The following is an 11,541-nucleotide window of genomic DNA, read 5'->3' on the forward strand; positions in this document are numbered from 1 at the left end:
CTTCTTCTTCTTCTTCTTCTTCTTCTTCTTCTTCTTCTTCTTCTTCTCCTTCTTCTCCTTCTTCTCCTTCTTCTCCTTCTTCTCCTTCTTCTCCTTCTTCTCCTTCTCCTTCTTCTCCTTCTTCTCCTCCTCCTCCTCCTCCTCCTCCTCCTCCTTCTTCTTCTTCTTCTTTTCTTCTTCTTCTTTCTTCGAGATCCCTATAATGCAAATGTTATTATGCTTGATAGTGTTGTTGAATTCCCTAAATCTATTCTCATTTTTTATTTTTCTTTTTTCTTTCTCCTGTTCAGTTAGATTTCTTTCCATTACTCTATCTTCCAGGTCACTGTTCCATTCTTCTGCTTCTTCTAATCTATTTCCTCTAGTGTATTTTTAATTTCAGTTATAAGTTCTTCATCTCTGATTAGTTCTTTTTTATATTTTTTATCACTTTGTTGAGAGTTTCATTGAGATTCTTCACTCTTTTCTTAAGTCCTGGATCTTTATGACCATTATTTTAAATTTTCTATCAGGCATATTGCTTATTTCCATTGCATTTAGCTCTCTTGCTGTGATTTTGTTATGTTCTTTCATTTGGGACATATTCCTCTGTCTCCTCATTTTGTCTAACTTTTTATGTCTGCTTCTATGTGTTAAGAAAGTCAGCTTTGTCTCCTGCTCTTGAAAGTAATGGACTTAGGAAGAAGAGGTCCTGCAGTGCCCTTTAGTAAAGTATCCCCTGTTCATCAGAAACTGGTGGTTCAGGGGTATCTGTTATGTGTGTTGCATGTGCCCTATTTTGCTGCTGAGCTGCCTTTGCCTTCACTTCAGTTGTATGCAGTGGCTCTTTTTGCCTGTTTGTGGCAGGGTTTGGTTCCTGTGTTGTTAATGGACCATCTGGGGCTACTTTGGACTTGAGTTTTGTCAGATCAGTTTGCTAGGGATGCAGTAGCACCAAACTGCAGGGCACTCCCCCTGTATTGTCTGTTGAGAGATCAGATGCCTGCCCACAGCCCACTGCTGGGTCCATAGTGGAGCCGGTGTGCGCGGTTATCTTTCCCTCTTCCCAGTGGAGGAATCACTTTGGAGTGGCCCTGGACACTGTCAGGGCTGCTTTCACAATGCTGTGCTTCTGGTGCCCCTTTGGATGGACTCCTGCTGTGGGCAGGTTTGATAGGGCAAGTCCACAGGAGAATACAGGAGTTGACATTTGGTTTTAGCAAGGTTTGGGCTGGTCTGCCATGGGAAGAGATTTGTAGCTGCTTTGGAGAACTTCTGTTGGTGGATTAGAGGGGGTGGGTCTGCAGAGGACCATGGGGGTGGGGTATGCTGTTAGAAAGCTAGGTGTTCCCACTGGTTCCCACAAGTGTCCATGTATTGGGGGTGGAGGGGAGGGAAAGGTGCCTGCCAGCTCTTTAGTTCTTGGAGAAGTCTTCTAAAAATCCCTGCCCCTCCAGTGCATGTTATAAGATTAGTAAATAAATCTTCCTGTGCATCCCAGGCATTTTTTCAAACTCCTGCTTCTATGTTGTATCTTAGCAGGGTTGTTTGCTGTTCTGTCTCTTTAAGGGTAGGGACTCAGTTTCCTATCACCCTCTTACTCTCCCAGAGTGGAGCCCACTGATTTTTAAAGTTTCTGGTGTTCATCCCACTGGTTGTAAAAACTCATGAGGTTAAGCCTCTATGGTTTTCAAAGCCAAATATTATGGGGATTCATCTTCTCAGTGTAGATCGCTGTGCCTGGTGTGCCTGGTATGGGGTCTGCTCCTCTCCTTTCTCCTGGCTTTGGGTGGCCCTCCCTCCTATGTTTAGTCTTGTGAGTCAGTTTGGTTCCCAACCTCATCTCTGCCTTGCCTGCTGTTTACAATATGGCCTCTTTTCTATGATTAACTGTGGAGAGTGTTCTGCCAGAACTTGGGTGGTTTTCTGGATTATTTATACTGATGTGGATGTTATGTAGGTGCATTCTTGGGAATTGTCTTTCTCCACCCTTTGTCATGGAAGTCTGATATGCTTTTGAATTGTATATTTGGAAATTCATAGAAAATAATGTTAAGCAGGACAATAAGCAGAATATAAAATTGTAGATAAAATTGATTTCTTTTTAGAAAATATAAACAAAATTATTAGTAGGAAATATATTAAAATGTCAACAGTGATTAATTTATTATTGTTATATTTCTACACTTTCCTGATGATCTTTGGAGACCATGTAGAGTTAATAAAGAAAGACAGTTTTGCATAAACAAACCCAGGAGTATTCATTCCAGAAAAATATGGAATGGGGGTAGTATCAACAGAAGAATTCTTTTGTCAAAAATATAAGTTAGACTTCTGGTTAATTAAACAAAGTAGAGATAAGACATAACATGTATCTTGTTTCTATGGCTATTCCATTTGCAAATAGTAAAGATTGTTTATGCCTATTATAAGGAATAGATCAACTATTGAGCTATGAGGGGTATATAGATTATAGATTATATAGATTATATTTTCAGCTATATAGAGCCTGGGTTTGGAGAAAATTTACTCTTCAGTGGCATTATTACTTCTGATTCTGCACCCTACCTCACTGGGGGCTAAACTATAGGCAAAAAATAGTTTTTCTGTAATCTTGTGGGAGAGGAAAAAGAATCTTCCCTCTACTCTTCTGTGTTTAGCTGAGACATCCTCCTTTAATAAAAAGATTAACAGGAGAAAAACCAAAGTTTAATAACATGTATACCTCCTATATACATGGGAGATACCCAGAAAAACTGAGTAACCCCCTAAAATGGCCCAAGCCATCCCATTAAGTACCATTTTCAACTAAAGATAAAAGATATTGTGTGGAGGGGCCAGTTATAGTAGGTTGTCAGGAAAAACACTGTAAACAAGGGTATGTAGTCATGATGCAGATTTAAGTTGGTACTTTCTTCATTGATAAGACAGCCTACAGGGATATAGAGTCATTCTCCTTTTCCCGGTACAGAGGACACACATTTACAAATGTAAATATTCCTTACAAAATGATAACTTCTACTCACTTTTTAGAGCTTCTCCTGTGTCTATTTCTCAAATATAATCAGCTGAAAATACTCCTCATACCAAAAAGGCACATTTTGGGATGGTGTATTCTGCTCTTCTACAATCTCATTCTAAAATCATTGGCATGCAGAATATTCTGCAATGTTTTAATAGTCCTCATTTGTGGGGGGACATATAATAAGAGAGATAGACAATGACTTATTAGGTCAAAAAGAAATTAGAATATTATAACATCTCATAAATGATACAATTATCAACATTTCCATTGAGTATATATAGGGTATGTTATAAAGCAAGTAGAACCCCCTTTTTTCCCCACAGTTATTGAAATTTTTTGCATTTCTTCCTACTCTGAAATGTGAATAGAAGATAGTTATTAATCTGATGACTAAAGTAAGTTATGTCTTTTACTCCCTAATGTATTAATTCTAATGAAATACATAAATGTCTTTTGATGACACAACATAGAAGAGAAATGATATACTTAATCCAACAAAAATAATATGTACCCCCAAATTTCTAATTGAATGCTTTTGCTTTCTCAACCATTAGTGAAAATAATTAGTGAGCAGGGAAATATACCATCCTTCTCCTTGGGCTGGCTTTCACCTCCTCATAAAAGACTCAAGTCTCCCCGGGGTGATCAGCCTCACAGTTTGAAAAACTCTGTCCCAGTTAGATAGAAAATCAGATAATTGCAAGAACAATTTGCAATCTCCAGGTGATTGAGAAAACAGAAGTAGACTGCAAGCTATATTGTTATGTAAAATGACAAAATATAATTACTGCATAGGAGGTCTTTGTTTTTTGAAGCTGCAGTCTTTAAAATACAAGGGTGAACTGAATCACTCTCAGTTTGCTTTCAATCTCTGCTCCTATATTTGGGTTTACCCTTTGTGATCAGACTGAAGTTGAGAAATAATGTTCATTTTTATGATCTAAGACAGGAGTCACCCTTCGACACACACATCAACACGTTGTGTCAGTAAATTTGTTGGAAATTTGTATTCTACACTAGCAGGAGCATTTTGTATGTTGCTAGTAATTTTGGTGGAAAAAAAACATGGAATGTTGGGGAGGAAGAATTTTCTCTGACCTTCAAGGTCTTTCTGGCTGAACTAAGAATCAAATTGACATAAGACAGATTAACAGGAGAAAATAAAATATAGTTTCATATGTAAAGGGAATCCACACAGACATGAAATTCCAAAGTCAGGCAACATGAGGCTTACCTAACATCCTGAACTAAGGAGAGGGGTAGGGATCTGAGGATTCAAAGGGGAAGAAGATTATTAGCAGGAAGTGTTTGGAAAGTAAAGTTGCCCTGTTAAGCAAATAAGTTTCTTAGGTAAAGAGGAATATCTGTTAATAGCTCTCTTCCTGGTACAGGTAGGCAGTTGAGGTGGAGGTAGAACTTTTCCTGCAGTTACTGGGTTTTGATTGCTTTTAATTCAAAATAATGTTCACATCAAAGTGGCTCATCTTGGGGTGTTCTACCCATAGCCCCTGAGCTATAATGTAAAGTGATCACGTGAATTTTTTTTTAATATTTCTTGTGTATTCAATAACAACTGTGTCAATTATAACAATGAGTATTCTGACTCCAAATTTCACTTTCAGTTTGGAAATAGGCTGTTTTAGAACTGGGTTCTTCTGGTTCAGCCTTTCCTGTCACTTACATAACTATTTCTGCCTTGTAGCTTTGGCCTAGGTATTTTTATATGTAAAAGAAGTTTGTATTATGTAAGGAATTGAGTAATGACTTCCAAGAGGAATCTGAGGGAGACAACATTGGTGTTTTAAACTCGATATTTCCTAGTTTGTTTAATTACTATATTTGAATTTTGATTTGGAACCCCACCATTGAAGTTTGTTTTGCTGGGGTTGAAAATGGCATATGTGACTTGAAGACTGTTGGAGTACATTGTTCAGGGTTTTGTATGGTAAGATTTTATTCTTATTTAATTTTTTATCTCCTCTTACCTACTTTAACAGTCACAGTTTATTAACAAATGCAATTCCATTATTTGAAAGTTTTAGTAATTTAACTAGAAAATAAAATGCATTGTTGTAGGGGTGCCTGGGTGTCTCAGTTGGTTAAGTGTCTGCCTTCAGCTCAGGTCATTATCCCAGGGTCCTCGGATCAAGCCCCATGTTGGACTCCCTGCTTGGTGGGGAGGCTGCTTCTCCCTCTCCCCTGCTTGTGCTTTCTCTGTCTCTCTAATAAATAAATAAAATCTTTTAAAATGCATTGTTGTAGAGGTAACTTATAATACTGATGGTAAAGTAATACTCTCAATTGAATAAATGAAGATTCCTCATTTCTATGCCTATCTTCAGTGTGATAACTTAAGTACAAATTTAACAAACAAGCATTCCAATGAAATATAGACCCTCATCTTTAAATTGACAAAATATAGTGATAGGTAGAATGTGATGACAAAAGCATACAGAACTGTAGAATTATCTCATTCAAATAAAGTATAATATTACCAAGTTGAATTAAATAAGGAAAAATAATTCTCACATTGTAATTATTTATTTATTTATTTATTTGAGAGTATAAGAGTGAGGGCGGGAAGGGGCAGAGGGGGAGAGAGAGAATCTTAAGCAGCCTCTATACCCAGCATGGGCCCCAATGCAGGACTCAACCTCACAACCCTGAAATCAAGAGTCAGATGCTTAACTGACACTGACTGAGCCACCCAGGCACCCCATATTGGTTTTTTTATTTTTAATTTAACTTTTATTTTTCTCATTTATACATGTGCATAATTTAAAGAATTAAAATGCCCTGTAATTCTTAAAACCACAAAACTGCATTCACTCTGTGCCTCTCCTTACCCCAGATTTCTGCTCTGCAGTGCCTAACATTTTTGACTCCTTAACTGCAAATTTTTGTAATTAGTCCTATATACATAAATGAAATACTTGCTATGTCTTGATTTTTCAAATGTAAACAATACACAATTTGAGTTGGAAGATGAGGATTTATCTTTTGTGTATCCCCATCTCCTCACACTCTCCTTTTTCTGTCTCCCAGTGTAGTTATATTGCAATTATTTGTCAAACGAATGTTTCCTGCTTACATTATTGTGACTTTGTAGATATTGTTCACATAAATCCTGTAATGTACTTCAATTACCTTTTCTTTATTATGTAATTCTTTGCTTTTCTTAGTGTTAATGACTTCTTTTCCATTTGCCTACTTGTCTTTTAGAAGCTTTAGAGGCTCTTCTCAAATATTTGGTGATATTTACTGTCTATTCATGGTTAAGGGTAGGGCACTAAAATCGTAACTGGAAACCTTGTACAGAACTTACTGTTTCCTGAGCTTCACCATAAGTTGATCAGATATATACCCATATGTCTAGTTGGGAATTCATACAAGATAAAACATGGCTAGATTCTGTAACAAGTAGACTTTAAAATGTGTTAAGGCTCAGGGTGCCTGAGTGACTCAGTTAGTTAAGCATCTGACTTTGACTCCAGTCATGATCTCTGGGTCCTGGGATTGAGCCCCAGGACCAAGCCCTGGGATCCAGCCCAGCATTCGGCTCTGTGCTCAGCACAGAGTCTGCTTCTCCCTCTCCCTTTGCCCCTCCCCCTGCCCACTCCCTCTCACTCTCTCAAATAAATAAATAAATAAATAAATAAATAAATAAATAAAATCTTTTTAAAAAGTGTGTTAAATCTCAAACACAAATTTTTTTTATTCGCCTTTCTGGTTAATAATGGGTGATTTTTCTCTACATACAGATTCAGAAACACAGACTCTCTTTATCTTGTGATCCTACTCATTCCATAGTCTTGAAGTACCCAGATGGCGGAAAGGGAAAGAGAACCTTAGAGAGAGCCCTTTTTTTTTTTTTTAAATCCTTGGCTTGGAAGTGATACACATCATATCTGCTCGAACTAGACTAACCAGAACTAGTTCAAAGCAGAGTGGGCTATGTAGGGGCCCAGGGCAGGTTACCCCAAGATGGGCCACTTTGGCATGAAGATTGTTTGAGCTAAAGGCAATCAAGACCCTGTAGTCTTGTGCCCCTCCCTTAACTACATCTAAAAATCTAAGTTGGGGTTCTTTCCCAGAGTAAGGGTTATTGGCAGAGATAAATTTTATCTGAGTGACACATCTGTGTGGTAGGGCAAGCATCTAATTACCAAACACCTGCTCTTCTTATTGCCCTGCAGATTTCATTCCTTCCCTCTTAAGTCCCAGACCCCTACCTACCCTCTTCTCCTTTGTTCAGGATGACATATAACTCATTTTGGCTATCTTTGAAATTTCATGTCTGTGTAGATTCTCCATAGATATGCTGTTAAATTTGATTTTCTCCTGTTAATCTGTCTCATGTCCATTTGATTCTTAGTTCAGCTGGAAGGACCTTTGAAAGGGACAAGATATTCTTCCTCCCCAGCAGCTGGGAAATACAGTCTCAGGCTAGGCAACTGCTTCCCTATGACAACTCTAGTCTATAAGAGGCGTATTAATTTTGATGGCCAGTAGCTATCTCTGCCACAGGAATTCTCTCTGAAAAATGAGTGTTAGAAATCTTTGCTCTAGGGCTTGCCTGGTGAATATAAACTAGATTGCCACATTCTTTTAATTAATACCATAAGTCATTGCTTCTTAAACTTTAAATGTATATAAATACATGGTAAAATATAGATTCTGATTGCATAGGTATAGTGTAGGATCTCAGTTTCTTGATTTCTAACACAATCCCAGATGATATCAATCCTGTGAGCATATGGACCATAACTTTGAGTAGCAAAATCCTAAATTACAACACTCTGCCTCCATCTCTTCCATTCATTTCTGAGTCCAGAGGCTATTTGATTGAATTTCTCTAGAGAATAAACATCCTCTCTGATGCTAGTGTGTGTGAGAGAATAATTTCCTGGTGGAAAGGGATAACAGGAAAGGACCTCTAGTAATCTACTTGTTTTCTATGCAATTGTTCATAGTGGATTTAACTAGAGATTAAAAAGAGTTAGTTTTGAAGAGTAATAGTGACTCAGGTATCAAATCTTCAAGGAATGAGAAACAGTGACTCAAGTCATTTAGACTGTGGGTCTTTGGAGAGGAAGAGAAGAGAGTATGTTGGAAGTGGCAATCAGAACAAGTTTTATCTACCACATCTCCAGGTCCAGTGGTTGGAGAAGGTAAGGAGACAGAACAATTGAACTAGCTGTGTGGAAAGGTTGGTTAGAACAAGAAAGTGATGAGAATACTCAGAGAATTTGAGGATATGGTGATTTCTAGAGAGCAAAGCAAAAATTTTAGGAGTTGTGAAAGGGGAAAATTGGGTAGAAAAAAGGCTATAGAGTGTTCTGAGAATTGAAATGTGGGGAATGAGGAATAACTTGGAGGCCTGAGCTTCCTGTGGTGATTGATATAAAAAGAGATGAATATTATAATTAGTTTAGTCCTGATGATTTCAAACGGATAGTAGTAGAATTCAGGAAAAGGGGCAGGGGGTGGAGAGGGGAAAAATTAGAGGTTGGGTCATGTCAGGGTAAGTTCTGGGTCTCTTGATTGAACCCCCATTGGTGGAGGTCTACAGAGCAAAGGTCTAACACTGTATGTGTCAAGGAATTTTATCAAGGAAAAGGAAATAATGTGCCTGGCAGGGGAAGGAGAATTTAAATAGGAATACAATACAGAAACCCTCCATTTTGCACTCTGTATAAATTATATATCTTTGGGATTCTATTTGATATATTTTCTGCACTAAAGCTGATATATTATCATAACCTGGTTTTTTATTCACATTTTTCTAAATGCAGCTAATTGTTTTACATAATACTGGTGAATGCTTTTGAAAATAACATGACATTTCTAAGGGATATGTAATCCTCTATAAAATATAAGCTGCAAATCTCCCACAACTTAAATCATATCTGATCCATCAGTGTATGCTGTGTGAGTTGGTTATTAAAAAATAAATAAATCATAAATTCAGTGAGCAAAGTTAATAAGAAACATAAAGGCTACGGCAGGAGCCAGACCAGCTTCTCTTCTTCTGATTAACTGAAGGAGATTGATTTAAAATTTATACTATCAAGCAAAAGGCAATTTCTGTATTATCCCCAGGCACTTACACATTGGTGAGAAACACAGCCATGTACCAAATCTCTCCATTATATGTACTTACTTTCAAATTGTTGGTCCATTTCATCATCAATCATCCACTCTTTCATTCAGGAAACATGAGCTAGCAGGGCAGTTCATTTATGGAACACTATTTGCATACTTAGCAATGTGTGAAACTGAATTCTTCATGTTGTTAAATTCAGCCTTATTTAGTGCACAGGAATTGTAGACACTTGCAGGGACAGACACCAAAGTGCTGAACAGGCAGAGGGTGAACACAGAAATTACTCTTTAGAATCTTCTCTAAACACAAAGCTCTGAAATGATGACTTTTTAACTGTTAACTGTCTTTTCATTTTCTGCTAATGTAAATCTAGCTGAGAGCAGAGTCCCTCAGCACTTAAGATACTGAAGTTGAGATATTGCCAAAGAAGTAATCTCTTGTTTCCTCTTTATCATTTGTAACTACTTCTAAAATCAGTTTTGTAACAGGGATTTTCAAAGCACACAGATAAATAAAATGAGAGTTTATGTAAATTTTTGAACACTTAATATCCTCGGTAAAGGTAGACTATTTTAATTATGTAAATAGTTCCCATCATTTAGAGACCCCACTGCTTCTAGGCAGCTTTTTAATCAAATGGCCTTAGCTTTTAAAACATTCCAAATAATTTGTATACTTGTAAATTTAATCACTAGTTACAGATTTTGAAAAGAAATATGTTCAAATCAAACTGGGATGTGTGAGGGGATGTTTCCAAATAACCAACTAAAGGGATTTTTTTTCCTTTTTAACAATTGCTTTATATTTAAGTTCTTTCCTGTATTGCAATTTCTTTTCTTTGCACTGCTGATCTAATTGTCTGCTGACATATCCATTATCTTTTATAGTCATTTCAAATAGCAAAAGAATTAGTTGCATATGATTTTTCACCACTTCTCTTGAACTTGCAACCAGTTCTCCCTGATTGCTTCATTTTAATATCCTTCATAATGGAATGAAAAAGCTCTAACACCACTTTGGGTATAAGATGTCTGTGAACAATGGAGAAGACAAGCTAAAAGACCTTGAAAATGTTATTGCATATACAAACAAACAAACAAAACAAAAAAACACCAACAACAAAACACACACACACACACACACACACACACACACACACACACCCTAATTTCCTTGGGGTTAAAAAAAAGGAACAACGAAACCATGTCTGGAATATAGGAAAGCATTGTAAGGAGAAAAAAAGTGAGTTTGTTTTGTTTTTATTGAGACCTATGAAGTTATTGCAAAACTTCCCAAGTTCCTTTGTCAGTCACCTAGGTGAGATTTTCAAACATTTTCAAGCACAGGAAAATATTTTTATTGGAATATCTTTCCATTTGAATAGAACATTGTATCTGTAGTCACACCTTCCATGATTCTAACTGTAGAGTCTAGAGAGACTTCTCAGGATAATAATCACATTTACAAAATCCTGTATCTTTTTTTTTTTAAATAGAGCAACCTCAATGAAATATGTCTTTCTGAATCCAAAACAAATGTGTTTATTTTTTATTAATTAATTAATTTTAAGATTTTATTTATTTATTTGACAGAGATATCAAAAGAGGGAACACAAGCAGGGGGAGTGGGAGAGGGAGAAACAGGTTTCCCGCTGAGCAGGGAGCCCTATGCGGGGCTCGATCCAAGGACCCTGGGATTATGACCTGAGCCGAAGGCAGACACTGACTGAACTACCCAGGCACCCCTGTTTTTATTTTTTAAAACCACAAAGAAAAAAGGCTGTCAGTAGATTGTTGTTGTTTTAATCTTTTTTCTTTCTTTCTCAAAGTAAAACATCATCTAATTCACTCTTGAGGAAGAACTAAAGGAATCCTTCCCTTAGTGATATAATAAATCTTCTGAGACTTAGAGTATCATATACTTTTTCTGTAAATGGCTTGCATGATGTGTGGGGTTCAAAAGAATACATTTACTTTCTATATATTTCTAAATGACTTAAAACTGGCTTATGCCCTGTGGAAATCAAAGGATGTATCAAATATTGAAAGGTATGTTTGATGGTTAATTTTATGTGTCAACTTGACTGGGCCATGGGTTGCCCAGATTAAACATTATTTCTGGGCATGTCTGTGAGGATGTTTCTGGATGAGATTAAGCATTAGAATCCCTGGACTCAGTAAAGCAGATTGTCCTCCCTAATGTGGATGGGCCTCATCCAATTCATTAAGGGCCTGATTAGAACAAAAAGGGAGGACTTGTCCCCTTACTGCCTGCCTGATTGAGCTGGGACACTGTCCTCCCCTATCCCTGGACTGGGATTTATATCATTGGCTTCACTCATTCTCAGGCCTTTGAACTAGTGCTGGGATCATATCACTGGTTTTCTTGGGTCTTCAGTTTGCAGACAGCAGATGGTGGGACTATATATATA

Source organism: Callorhinus ursinus, unplaced genomic scaffold (assembly GCF_003265705.2).
Source record: "Callorhinus ursinus isolate GAN/ISIS: 27379988/994484 unplaced genomic scaffold, GSC_fseal_2.0 scaffold12, whole genome shotgun sequence".
Lineage (NCBI taxonomy): Eukaryota > Metazoa > Chordata > Mammalia > Carnivora > Otariidae > Callorhinus > Callorhinus ursinus.